Here is a 14961-nt window from a genome sequence, read left to right as displayed (position 1 = left end):
ACAGGACAAATGAGCAAATGCACTCACCTAGACAAATTCTGGCAAAACCCTCAAGCTTGCAAGCATCCATGCAGAAAAAATAAGTAGTCTACAGAAGAATAGAAAATCAGATTGATGCTGCACATCTCATTCACAACTGAGTTGAAAGGCAGTGAAACAGCATCTATAAATTACTAAGAGAAAAGAACTACAACTTCAAAATCCAAGCTATCGTTTATTCATCAGGACAGCAGATTTACGGGACTTGCAAAGTTCTGGAATGATGAGACTCAACATCATAAAATATAAATTCTCTAGAACGCTATGCAATTCCAATTAGAATCCCAGCAAGTTTATTTTTAAGTGCAGAATATTGGAAAAAATAACCTTAAAATATATGTAGTAGATTAAATGTCAAAATATAGCCAGAATACATTAACTAGAAGAACAATACAGGTATGGCTCTTGCTTTATGAGAGATCGTAACACTAAAAAATACAATCTTGGTAATTATGTCAACATAATATTGACATAAAAATAGACAATAGCAGAAAATATAGAAATTCACAAATAGAAATTAGATGTAAGAATTCATTACATGCCAAAATAATGGTTTAATTCAATGGGAAAAAGATAGATTATTTATTAAGCTTTCCTGAGTCAACTGACTATTTATCTTGGAAACGATAAAAGTGAACCCACATCTTACGCCATATGCAAACATATTACAGATGGATTAACATTAAATACAAAAGACAAATGCAAAAACATTAAACATCTTACAAGAAACACTGGAGACTGTATGTAAAAACCAAGATGTAGAGGATGCTTTCTTAAGAAAGAGAAAGAAGACATATAGAAGAGGAAGTAAATATTTTTGACTACTTAAAATGCGTAAATTTTATAAAGCATAAAATATCACAAACAACGTAGATACACAAACAGTTGTTTGATTTGGAAAAAACAATTGTAATACATATAGCACACAAAGAGCTAAAATCTGTAATATACCAAATCTTTTACAAATTGACAGAAAAAGAAAAACAGTGATAAGGAAAATAGGCAATATGTATGGACAAGCAATTACACAGGAGAATAACTCCAAATAGCCAACAAATTCATAGAAAGATTCTCAACTTCATTAACAATAAGGGAAGTTAAAATATCCATGATATATCACTTTATTCTCATTAGACTAGAAAAAATATCTATTATACCAACTGCTGGTAGGTACATGGGGACAATGGGATTCTACATATTGCTTATAGAAACATAAGATGTTGCAGCTTTTTGAGAACTCGATCTGACCAGATCTATTACAATGTAAAATACACATATTTTTAGAAGTAGTCTGGAAACCCTAGGAAACTGATTCCTGAAAACAAAAGCATTAACACATAATATATATATAACTATAAGAATTTTTATTGCAGCACTGGGTATAGTAACTAAAAACTGACGATAAAGTTAATGTTCAACAACAGATGAATGGTTGAATAATTAAGATTCACCTATACCATGGCATACTATGTGGCCGTTAAAAAAATGGATACCAGTTGGCATGGAAGACTGTTCTATGGCATTATCGAGCGAGAACAGGAGGGTGCAGAAAGGCATGTATAACAACAAATTAAATATTGTAAAAGAAAAATAACTTCATATATATATAATTCACTACTGTGATAATTGCCATGAAGAATTTTGGGAGTCTGGGAAGGCATAAGATGTGTTTTCCCTAAGGAAGCAGCATTTTGAATAAGACATGAGGGATATGTCAAAGTTGGCCACGTGAAGAAGGAGAGAACTGTTCTAGATGGGCAGAATGGTACATGAGAAAGAAAGAGTTTCCTTGAACGTCAGGAAAGAGTTTATCTTGGCACCAAGGAGAAACGGAAACTTGATAAAGGAAGAGCAATCTAGCTCAAGATGAGATTGGAGGGAAAGGCAGGCAAAGCAGTGTGTCGGCATAAGAACCTCAGTTGTATCCCAAGAGCAATGAGCAGCCATTGAAAGATTTAAGGCAGAAAACACCAGCGTATTAGTGTTTTAAGATCACTGGCTATTAGGCGGAGTTTGGATTGTGGCGGGCATAAGTGAATGTGGAATGTTTGACTTAGAGGCCTGAAAAGCTTGGCGGTTCAAAGGTGAATTGGCCTAGCATGGTGGCAGTGATGATGGAAAGAGATTTAAATATAAGCAATGATTCAGAGGAAACCATTTACAAGCATGTTATGTTATAGTGTTATCAAAACTGAAATTGATTTAAATTTGGAAAATGGTAAGACAAATTTTAGTATATTACTGAGATACTTTGTATTTTTCAAACATTAAAATTATTTTAGCAAAGAAAATATAATGGCAAGAAAAATAATGATGATAATTTAAAGGCAGACATTGCACAGTATACATTGTGATCTTAGCTACATAAAAGGAAAAAAGTATATGCATGTATGTAAGACTCAGAACATATATGTGAATCTTCAGGTAGAAATACCCCAAAATGAGATTAGTTATTTTCTGTTTGGAGCAATCTTGTGTAATTTCCCCCCTCATTATAATTTTTTGTAGTCTCCAAGGTTTGGTGAGTGACTATAAATTACTGTATTAATCAGAGATTTTTAAATAAATAGGAGGATAAACATTGTTTTGTCATAGAATATTTTCTAATATTTATTTAAATGCCAAATATAGCCACCTTAATTTTATCCTCTTTATTTAAAAAATTTCTTCATCCGTATTCAGATTCAGTTGTTTTAATCATTATTTTCTTTAAACCTTTTAAGATGTAAAAGAAGTTAAATTACCAAAAGTGTACACAGACTTTAATTAACCTCAGACTTTAAAAGCCATTCATTTTTTTCCCCTCCCATTATTTTACTGAGGTCATAATGTTTTATAACATTGTCTAATTTCAGGTATACATTATTACTTATCAGTTTCTGTATAGACCACATTGTGCTCACCACCAATAGTCTAATTTTTATCTGTCACCCTGTATATGTGCCCCTTTACTCTTTTTGCCCACCACCTAACCCCCTCGCCCTCTGGTAATCACTAATCTGTTCTTTTTATCCGTGTGTTTATCTTCCACATATAAGTGAAATCATGTAGCATTTGTCTTTCTCTGTCTGGCTTATTTCACTTAACATTGTACCCTCAAGGTCCATCCTTGTTCTTACAAATGGGACAATTTTGTCCTTTTTTAATGGCTGAGTAGTATTCCATTGAATATATACCACATCTTCTTTATCCATTCATCAGTTGACAGATACTTGGGTTGCTTGCATTGTCTTGGCTATTGTGAATAATTCTGAAATGAACATAGAGGTGCATAAATCTCTTTGAATTGTTGATTTCAAGTTCTTTGGATAAATATCCAGTAGTGGGATACCTGGATCATATGGTATTTCTATTTTTAATTTTTAGAGGGCTCTCCATACTGTCTTCCATAGTGTCTGCACCAGTTTGCATTCCCATCAGTGGTGGAGGAAGGTTCCCTTTTCTCCACAGCCTCTCCAACATTTGTTGGTTTTTGTCTTGGTAATTATAGCTATTCTGACAGGTGTCAGGTGATATCCCATTGTAGTTTTGATTTGCATTTCCCTAATAATTAGTGATGTTGAATATTTTTTTCATGTGCATGTTGGCCATCTGTGTAACTGTTTGGAAAAATATCTGTTCATATCCTCTGCCCATTTTTAGATCGGGTTGTTTGTTTTTTTGTTGTTGAGTTGTATAAGTTCTTTATCTATTTGGGGAATTAACCCCTTGTCAGATATATGATTTGCAAACATTTTCTCCCAGTTTCTTGGTTGTCTTTTCATTTTGTTCATGGTTTCCTTTGCCTTGCAGAAGTTCTTTAGTCTAATACAGTCCCATTTGTTTATTTTTTCTTTTGTTTCCCATGACTGAGTAGACGTGGTATTTGAAATGATACTACTGAGACCAATCTCAAAGACTTTACTGCCTATATTTTCTTTGAGGAGTTTTGTGGTTTCAGGTCTTACATTCAAGTCTTTAATCCATTTTGAGTTATTTTTTATATATGGTGTAAGATAATGGTCTACTTTAATACTTTTGCATGTAGCTGTTCAGTTTCCCCAAAACCATTTATTAAACAGACTTTCCTTTCTCCGTTGTATGTTCTTGTTTCCTTAGTAGAAGATTAACTGTCCATAGATGTGTGATTTTAGTTCTGGGCTTTCAATTCTGTTCCACTGATCTGTGTGTCTGTTTTTCTGCCAATACCACACTGTTTTGATTACTGTAGCTTTGTGGTATATTTTGAAGTCAGGGACTGTCATGCCTCCAGCTTTGTCCTTTTTTCTCAGGATTGCTTTAGCTATTTGGAGTCTCTTGTTATTCTATGTAAGTTTTAGTATTCTTTGTTCTATTTCCATAAAGTATGTCATTGGGATTCTGTTTGGGATTGCATTGAATCTGTAGATAGCTTTAGGTAATATGGACATTTTAACTATGTTTAGTCTTCCAATCCATGAGCATGGAATATCTTTCCATTTAGTCACATCATCTTCAATTTCTTTCAATAACATCTTATAGTTTTCAGTGTATAAGTCTTTCACTTCCTTGGTTAAATTTATTCCTAGATGTTTTATTCTTTTTGTTGTGATTATATTCTTGAGTTCTCTTTCTGCTAGTTCATTATTAGTATATAGAAATGCAACTGACTTTTGTGAGTTGATTTTGTATCTTTCAACTTTGCTGTAGTTGTTGTTTATATCTAATAGTTTCCTGGTGGATTCTTTAGGATTTTCTATATACAGGATCATGTCATCTGCAAACAGTGAGAGTTTCACCTATTCCTTTCCAATTTGGATATCTTCTATTACTTTTCTTGCCTAATTGCTCTAACCAAAACCTCCAGTACTATGTTGAATAGGAGTGGCAAGAGTGGGCACACTTGTCTTGTTCCTGTTCTCAGAGGTCTGGCTTTCAGTTTTTCACCATTGAGTACGATATTGGCTGTGGGTTTGTCACATATGGCCTTTATTATGTTGAGGTATTTTCCTTCTGTACCCATTTGATTGATAATTTTTTCTGTTTTTAAAATTAATTAATTAATTAATTTTTGAATGTACATCATATTTTGAATTCTGTGTAGATTAGATCATGTTCACCACCTGAAAACTAATTATAGTCCATCCTCTCACATGTGAGCCCAATCACTCCTTTTGCCCTCCCTGCTCCCCCTTCCCCTATGGTAACCACCAATCCAATCTCCAATGCTATGTGTTTTTTTTGTCGTTGTTTTTATCTTCTACCTATGATTGAGATAATACAGTATTTGACTTTCTCCCTCTGACTTATTTCACTCAGCATAATACACTCAAGGTCCATCCATGTTGTCACAAATAGCCAGATTTTGTCATTTCTTATGGCTGAGTATTAGTCCATCGTGTATAAATACCACATCTTCTTTATCCATTTGTCCCTTGATGGGCACCTAGGTTGCTTCCAAGTCTTGGCTATTGTGCATAATGCTGAAATGAACATAGGCGTGCAAGAAATGGTGTTGGGAAAACTGGACAGCCACATGCAAAAGAATGAAAGTAGACCATTCCCTTACACCCTGCACAAATATCAAGTCAAAGTGGATTAAAGACTTGAATATAAGACCCAAAACCATGAGACTTCTAGAAGAAAACATAGGCAGTACGCTCTTTGACATTCATCTGAGCAGCATATTTTCAAGTCCCATGTCTGTCTGGGCAAGGGAAACAAAAGAAAAAATGAACAAATGGGACTACATCAAACTAAAAAGCTTCTGCGCAGCAAAGGAAACCATCAACAAAATGAAAAGGCAACCTAACAATTGGGAGAAGATATTTGCAAACCATATATCAGATAAGGGGTTAATATCCAAAATATACAAAGAACTAATACAGCTCAACAACAAAAAAACCAACAATTCTATTAGAAAATGGGCAAAAGATCAGAACAGAGATTTCTCCACAGAAGATATACAGATGGCCAACAGGCATATGAAAAGATGCTCAACATCATTAGCTATCAGAGAAATGCAAGTCAAAACTACAATGAGGTATCACCTCACTCTGGTCTGAATGGATATAATTAACAAGACAGGAAACAAGAAATGTTGGAGAGGATGTGGAGAGAAGGGAACCCTCATAGACTGCTGGTGGGAGTGCAAACTGGTGCAACCACTATGGAAAGCAGTATGGAGTATCCTCAGAAAATTAAGGATAGATCTACCATATGATCCAGCTATCCCACTGCTGGGTATTTATCCAAAGAACTTGAAAACACAAAGGCATAAAGATAATTGATAATTTTTATTATAAATGTATATTGTTCTTGTCAAATGCTTTCTCTCCATCTATTGAGATGATCATGTGATTTTTATTCTTTATTTTATTAATATTGTATATCACACTGATTGATTTGCAGATCTTGAACTGTCCCTCCATCCTTGATATAAATCCCACTTGATCATGGTGTATGATCCTTTTAATGTATTGCTGTATTTGGTTTGCTAATATTTTGTTGAGGATTTTTGCATCTATATTCATCAGCAATATTGGACTGGTTTTGGTATCAAGGTGATGGCCTCATAGAACGAGTTACGAAGTATTCCATCTCTTCAATTTTTGGAAGAGTTTGAGGATAGTATTAAATCTTCTTTGAATGTTTGGTACAATTCTCCAAAAATGCCATCTGGTCCTGGAATTTTGTTTTTTGGGAGATTTTTTCATTACCATTTCAATCTCTTTACTTGTGATTGTTCTATTCAGATTCTCAATTTCTTCTAAATTCAGTTTGGGGAGGTTGTATGAGTCTAAGAATTTATCCATTTCTTCTAGATTGTCCAATTTGTTGGCATATAGTTTTTCATAGTATTCTCTTATAATCCTTTGTATTTCTGTAGTGTCCATTGTAATTTTCCCCTTTCATTTTTAATTTTATTTATTTGAGACTTCTCTCTTTTTTTCTAAGTGAGTCTGACTAAAGGTTTGTCAATTTTGCTTATCTTCTCAAAGAAACAGCTCTTAGTGTCATTGATCCTTTATACTGTTTTTTTGTCTCTATTTCATTCAGTTCTATTCTAATTTTTATTATTTCCATCCTTCTGCTGACTTTGGGCTTTGTTTTTTCTTTTTCTAGTTTTGTTAGGTATCATTTAAGATTGCTTATTTGAGGTTTCCCTTGTTTGTTGAGGCAAGCCTGTATTGCTATGAATTTCCCTCTTACAACTTCTTTTGCTGCACCCCATAAGAATTGGTATTTTTTGATTTCTCCTTTGATTTCTTCATTGATCCAATGGTTGTTGAATAGCATGTTGTTTAGTCTCCAGGTATTTGTGACTTTCATAGCATTTTTCTTGTAGTTTATTTCTAGTTTTGTTGCATTGTGGTCAGAAAATATGCTTGATGTGATTTCAATCTTTTACAATTTACTGAGGCCTGCCTTGTTTCCTAATATGTGAGAGAATGTTTGAGAATGTTCCATGTGCACTTGAGAAGAATGTATATTCTGCTGTTTTTGGATGAAATGTTCTTTATATATCTATTGAATCCGTCTGGTCTAGGTTTTCATTTAAGTCCACTATTTCCTTGACTTTCTGTCTGGATGATCTATCCATTGATGTAAGTGGGGTGCCAAGGTCCCCTACTATTATTGTGTTGCTGTTATTATCTCCTTTTAGGTCAATTAATAGTTTCTTTATGTACTTTGGTGCTCCTGTGTTAGGTACACATATATTTTTAAGTGTTATGTTCTCTTAGTGGAGTGTCCCTTTTATCATTATATACTGCCCCTTTTTGTCTCTTGTTACCTTTTTTACCTTCAAGTCTACTTTGTCTACCTGCTTTCTTCTGCTTGCCATTTGCTTGGAGTGTTGTCTTCCAACCCTTCACTCTGAACCTATGTCTTTCTTTAGAGCTGGGATGTATTTCCTGGAGGCAGCATGTTGTTGGGTCTTGGTTTTTAATCCATCCAGCCACTCTGAGTCTTTTGATTGGAGAATCCAATCCCTTTACATTTAGAGTAACTATGGATATATGAACACTTAATACTGCCATTTTCTCTCTTGTTTTCTAATTGTTCTATATTTCACTCATTTCTCTTCCAATGTGTTTCTGACTGCCATTTCAGTTTGGTGGTTTTCTGTGATGGTTTCCTCAGTTTTCTCTTTAGAAGATTTAGAAGATTCTCTTTAGAAAATTCAGAGATTTGTGTCTCTGCTCTGACTTTTGTTTATTGGTTACCAAGAGGCTTGTGTAAAATGTCTCGTAGATGAGATAGTCCATTTTTTAATAGTCTATCTCCTTTAGCCAAAGCAGGTTCTATCCTTTTCTTCTTCTGCTTCTAAGTCACTGTTGTCACAAGTTATTCTGTTTTTGTGTTGTGAGTTTGTGATAAAATGAAGTGTTTCTAGTTATTTTTGATGCTTTCCTTCCCTTTATCTTTTTCATTATAAATAAGTGTTTGGTAACCTGTTCTGATAGAGAGCTGCAATTTTCTAATTTTGTCTGTCTATTTATCTCCTTGCTCAAGTCTTTTTAAACTTTGGCCTTTTTATTTCAAGTATGAGGGCATCCTTTCTCATTTCTCATAAGGGAGGTCTAGTGGCAATGAACTCCCTCAGCTTTTGTTTATCTGGGAGAGCTTTTATTTCTCCATCATATCTAAAGCATAGTTTTGCTGGATAGAGTATTCTTGGCTGAAAGTTTTTGTCTTTCAGTATGTTGAATATAACATTCCAATCTCTCTTAGCCTGTAGTTTCTGCTGAGAATTCCACTGAAAGCTAGATAGGCATTCCTTTGTAGATTAGTCTCTTCTGCCTTGCTGCCTTTAATACTTTATCTTTGTTGTTGACTTTTGCCAGTTTTACTACTATATGCCTTGGCAAAGGTCTTTTTGCATTGATGTAATTAGGAGTTCTATTGACTTCATATACTTGTAATCCAGTTCTTTCCCTAGCTTTGTGAAATTCTTAGCTGTTATTCATTCAAACAAACTGTCTGCTCCTTTCTCCCTCTAGAATACCTATAATCCTCATGTTGCATTTCCTAATTGAGTCAAATATTTCTCACAGAATTTTTTCCTTTTTTATGTCTTAGTTCCCTTCCTCCTCCACCTACAGCATTTCTATTATTCTGTCCTCTATAATGTTGGCTGAGGTTTTTAAGGTTTCTAGACGTTTTTTATCTCATTCTTTGTGTTCTTCATCTCCAGAATTTCTGTTTGGTGTTTTTTAGAGTTTCAGTCCCTTTGGTCAAGTTTTTCTTCAGCTGATTAATTTTATTCCTGAGTTCACTAAACTGTTTTTCTGAGTTTTCTTGTAACTCATTGAGTTTCTTTATCACAACCATTTTGAATTCTCTGTCATTTAGATTATAAATTTCTGTGACTTCATGATTGGCTTCTGGAGGTTTGTCATTTTCCTTCTACTTTGAAGTGTTACTGTAATTTTTCATGATGTTTGATGAACTGGTGCTTTGCTCAGGCATTTGTAGTAGTATCAGGTCAGAGATTCCACTTGCCACCATTGGGGGGGAGCAGGAACTGTGTTTTCTGAACCCCCATGTCTGCTGGAAGTTGTCCTGATAGGGCTTGTCTGTGTTTGCCCACTGGCTGCAGCTGCTTTGTGGGTCACACGCACAGATACACAGGTGCCCTGGTGTGGAACCAGCCAAGCTGGTGCTCTAGGTGGGAGGGGAGGGGTACTTTCTTTTGTGTAGATGGGCCCACTCAGTGCTCACAGGCGTTTCTCCTGGGCTGCTGTGCTTGGAGGGGGCACCCACGCAGTGCCTGAGCTGTGCTACTTGGTGTGCAGCATTCTTGTGGGCTGGGCTGCAAATCTGAAACCAAAAGTTTTCATGTGCAGGCCTACCTGGCTCCCTGCCTCCTCTGATAGTCATGTGCCAGGTGCTGTGTGAGGACCCGCGACCTAGATTACTGATGCTTGGGAGGGTAGAGGGCATCTGCTCGCCTCCTTCCACTGTTTCCCAGGGATCAAGTAGATCCCACCTTCAGGTGTATGACTGAATGGATTCTTTCAAATGTCCTTTTGTGCTTTGTAGGGAATCCTCTGTTGGTTAATGAATGTCTTATTTGGTTGTAACTTAGGGAAGAGAGACTAAGGGAACAACTCACTCCTCATGATGCTGATGTCACTATCTAAAATCCACATTTATTTCTATTTTTTTTGCTGAAATTCTGGAAAAGCTAGTAAATCCAACATATTCTTAATGTTTAGGCTTAGATTGCCATAAAAACTTCAGTTGTAAAAAGTTTAGAGGCCGGCCCAGTGGCATAGTGGTTGCGTTTGCACACTCCACTTTGGCAGCCTGGGATTCACAGTTTCAGATCCTGGGTGTGGACCTAGCACTGCTCGTCAAGCCATACTGTGGTGGCATCCCACATAAAATAGAGGATGATTGGCACAGATGTCAGCTCAGTGACAATTTTCCTCAAGCAAAAAGAGGAAGACTGGCAACAGATGTTAGCTCAGGGCCAATCTTCCTCACAAAAGAGAAAAATAAAAGAAAAAGAGTTCAGAAGCAATGAGAGAGAAACACTGACAGTAGTGGGAATTTAATAAATTGTAGTTCTGAAATCTGCCTACATGAATAATAAACGTTCATTCTTAATATAGAAGTGAAAAGATTATGCTGATGTGTGTGGATTAGATAGAATTTCTATCTTAAATACCAGAAAAGGTCAGTTTCATTAGATAGGCTTTCCAAAAGTTTAGACAGTTTAGATCATAGGAAGGATAAACTGGGAAGTGTATATCTTCATTATGTGAAAAAATAGGAAATTTTGTATATATATGAGACATGTATTTATAAGGCATATACAATATGTGCATATTAAAGTATTACATATATTTAAAAATTTTCCAAACTCTTTATTTTTCAAAACTTTTAAGATATCTCTATGTGAATATATCCATTTAAGTTAGTGAGAAGAAGAGTATTATTTTACCTATAAAGTAAATAAAAGTATATATAAAGACATAAATCAACATTTTACTTTCATTTCAATATGGTAAGAATTCCATATTATTGGAGGTTTTTTGGTATCTAATTTTAAATTATATTTCTGGAGACATCTCTTTCTAGTTTAGAATTGTTTACTATTTATGGTATTACACAGCAAAATAACATTCATATATGTATCCATATTTTATCTGTTTTTATATCACTTGTAGTAAGAAAGTTAATTCTCATGGTGAAAAGCTAAGCTGTAAGAAACACACAAAAAGTACTTTTAAGTATAGTACCTAGGAGAATATTTTCAGTTGAGATACATATATTTATGTGTATCTACTTAAATTATTTTAACTATACTTAAAATACTCATAGATATGTATATACATATGTGTGTATACATATGTATATATATACATGTATCTCAGCTTAAAAAATATATATATATCTATGGTTATTTTAAGTATATCTAAATTTTATAAGTATTGTAAATTTGTTATGAGTACTTAAGTATTTATAATTCTTATACATTTAAACATCTATATGTAGAATTAAATAAAGTAGTAACTGGGCATAGATGCTGAAAAAAGTTTAATTAGCTAACTCCCTGTTTCTATGCAAACATTGTATTTAAAGGATTTTTTTTTTCAAATAAGCAGATTAAATGGTTCCCTTATTTATACCATTGAAGCTTAGCAATTTTAAAGATATTATCTATGAAGGTAAATTGAAGCTGAACCTGTTCGAATTACTATGTCTCAAAATAATAGTCAGAAAATAATGAGATTTTGCTGAATTATGTATTGCTTTGTTACACTACAGTGGTTTGGTAAAGGGATACTTGATTCAGTTAATTGCTCATGTGGATATTCAGTAAATGCCAGTGAGATAAAATTGACTGAAAGAAGAAATTGGGCAAGCAAACTTCCTACTTGTTTTACTTAAAATTTGCAATTTCATTTCTAAAACGAGTGATTAAAATATTTGAAATTAAATTTATACTGTGTTGACTTAATGGAATATTTTGAGAAATATGGTCTATGAAATGTTTTAAAGTTCAGTTTACCCAGGTTTAAGATGGTTCTCACTCATTTTGCAATATTATATTCTCCCCTTACAGCCCCAAATACCTTAGTGTATCAGATGACATGTTGTTGCTCCTCTTATTGTAGCCAAATGCATAGAAGAGTGAAACAAAGCAAAGCAAAGCAAAACAACAACAAAGACCTTCTTAGAAAGTTGTTGGAAAGTAGAATTAACCCAGACGACAGTGAAAGATTTAGCTTCTATTCAGAGAAAGCATCCTCTTTTGGACTGGCCAATAGTCCAATAACTAAAAGAAAAATTCTAAAGTGTCTAATTTTTATCATTTTTGCTAGTAATGACAAACAGTTTCCATTGGAGCAATTTAGAACAAAGTTTGGAAGCTTATATGGTCACAGAATACTAGAGGAGAAAAAAGAAACCCTTTAGATACATTGGCTATTGTTATTATTTCTCAGATGAATATGTTAGACTCAGGGAGTTGACTGACTTAAGTTTGGCAGCAAATCCACGTAAGATGAGAGGTGAACCAAAGTTTTCTTACTTAGTTTCATTTTTCTTTTGCAAACTCATTTTGTTCCATTTTTAGAAAGGCATATTCACACAGATTAGCTATTCTCCATGTCAACCATGCTGTGGCACACTAGTGGTGACACAGTGAAATGATTTTAGATAGAGACAGATAGCTTATTTTAGTAGTTAAATATTTATTTTAATATGTTTTAGAAAAATAGGACTGGCATTCTGAATTATAATTTCTTTGATATTACCTAGGATAAGGCTGATGTCTTAACATTGTTGATTTTGTGTTGCTTTAAACAAAATACTATATATACAATAGTGCAGATGATAAATCTATTGCAAAAACTTATGATCTTGGTTTTGGAGTTAAGTTTGTGAAATACTCTTTTACGTTAAAAATGTCCTTAGAACTCTGAAGACCCTAAGTTTTCTAGAAATCTAAATTATGGAGCCGAAAAAATAACTGAAAGACTAACAACATTGTGTAGTTAAATTAATATGTTCTTTATTTTTGCCAAGAGTGTGCTTTTTAAAAGAAAAGAATATTCCTTTTTCTCATGTAAACTAGTTTCCCTCTTTCCATCTTTTCATCACTTTGGGTTCAAATTAATAATTTCCTTATTGTTGTTGTTGTCAGTGCCGCAGAGTTGACTCTGACTCCTAGTGACCCTGTGTACAGCAGAGCGGAACCCTGTCTCTCTTTTTGTGCAGTCTTCTCACCTTCCATAGCTATATCAGACAATGCTCCACCGCCATTTATAGGGTTTTCATGGCCAAGTTTTTGCGAAGTGAGTGGCCAGGTCCTTCTTCCTAGTCTGTCTAGTCTGGAAGCTCCACTGATACCTGTCCATCAAGTGACCCTACTGGTGTTACCAGTGGCATAGCTGTCAGCAGCACAGCAAATGCACCTGCCACAGTATGACAATTGACAGACAGATGGGTGCTGTGGTTCCCTGACCTGGAAATGAATCTGGGCTGTAGCGATGAGACCACTGAATCTTAATCACTAGACCACGAGGGCTGGCTGAGTTCCTTATTGGACTAATGCAAAAATCTTCTGTTTTCCCTGCTTCTAGACTTGGTCTCTTCCAATTATTCTCTACAATACTGTAGGATTTTTTTAATAAAACAAATCTGATAATTTTAATCTCCAACTTAAAAAAAAATCTTGAAATGGCGTTCTTTTGCTTGCAGAATAAAGTCACGAAGTCCAAGCTACTTGGCACAACCCCTCTCCAACTTTCTCAGCCTTTATCCTCTTATACTCCTTTGGCCCTTTCCTCTCCTCAGACACATTGAAGAACTTTCTGTTTCCTGAAGAGGTCTGTCTCTAGATCTTCACTGGAAGTTTGATGTATATCAAGACTCAGCTCATTCATATATTCTTTCCCAGATCAACAAATCTTCATTGAGTGCTCTGCATGTGTTTTGTATTGTGCTAGGCAAAGCATGTTTCCTGCTCTTGTGCAGTCTACAGCTCAAGGGAGAAGAGACACTGAATAAGTAACACTAATTACATAGTTAAAATGGTGTTAAGTTCTATGAAGAAAAAAAAGTCTCAGGTGCTATAGAAAGAATAAGAGGGGAAACATTTGCAAGAGTGGCCAGCAACAACGTGCAGAGTTGACATTTAAGATGAGAACTGAAACCTGAGGGGTATCTGTATTAGTTTCTCATTGCTGCTGTAACCAATTACCACAAACTAGTGGCTTAAAACAATACAGATTTATATTACAGTTCTGGAGCTCAGAAGTCCAAAGTGGATTTTGTGGGCTAAAATCAAGACGTGGCTGATCTTGATCTTGATCAAGAGGATCCAGGGAAGAATCTGTTCTTTGTCTTTCCCAGGGTCTAAAGGCTACCTTCGTTCTTTAACTTGTGGCTCTCTTTCATTTTCAAAGCGAACAATCACATCACTCTGACTTCTGCTTCTATCTTCACATCTTCTCTTTCTCCTGCTTCTCTCTTTCCTGTAAATACCTTTGTGATTACACTGGGTCCACCTGGATAATTCAAGATAATTTCCCCATCCCAAGATCCTTAATTTAATTACATCTGCAAAGTTCCTTTTCCCATGAAAGGTAACATATTCACAGGTCCCAGGGATAAGGAAATGGACATCTTTGGGGGATGTTATTCTGCCTGCCAGTGTCTTGCCATTCATCACCTACTCTTAGCTTCCTTCTCTAGTCTCTCCTGACTTGGTGACACGGTACCCTGCATCCTCTCATGGGCTTCTGTGCAGCCCTGCCACGGCCCTACACCATATGCTGAGCTTTGTTTATGAATCTGCCTCCTCCAACTCCAAAATGCTGGAGGGCAGGCGCATTCCAATTAATTTTCAGATTCGCAGCAGCACATAGTACCCACCACATAGTAGGCATTTCATAATTATTAGTTAAAAATTTATATGTCTAGTTTATTTGAGAACATTGTGAA

Source organism: Equus przewalskii, chromosome 8, assembly GCF_037783145.1.
Source record: "Equus przewalskii isolate Varuska chromosome 8, EquPr2, whole genome shotgun sequence".
Lineage (NCBI taxonomy): Eukaryota > Metazoa > Chordata > Mammalia > Perissodactyla > Equidae > Equus > Equus przewalskii.
This window is presented reverse-complemented; position numbering follows the sequence as displayed.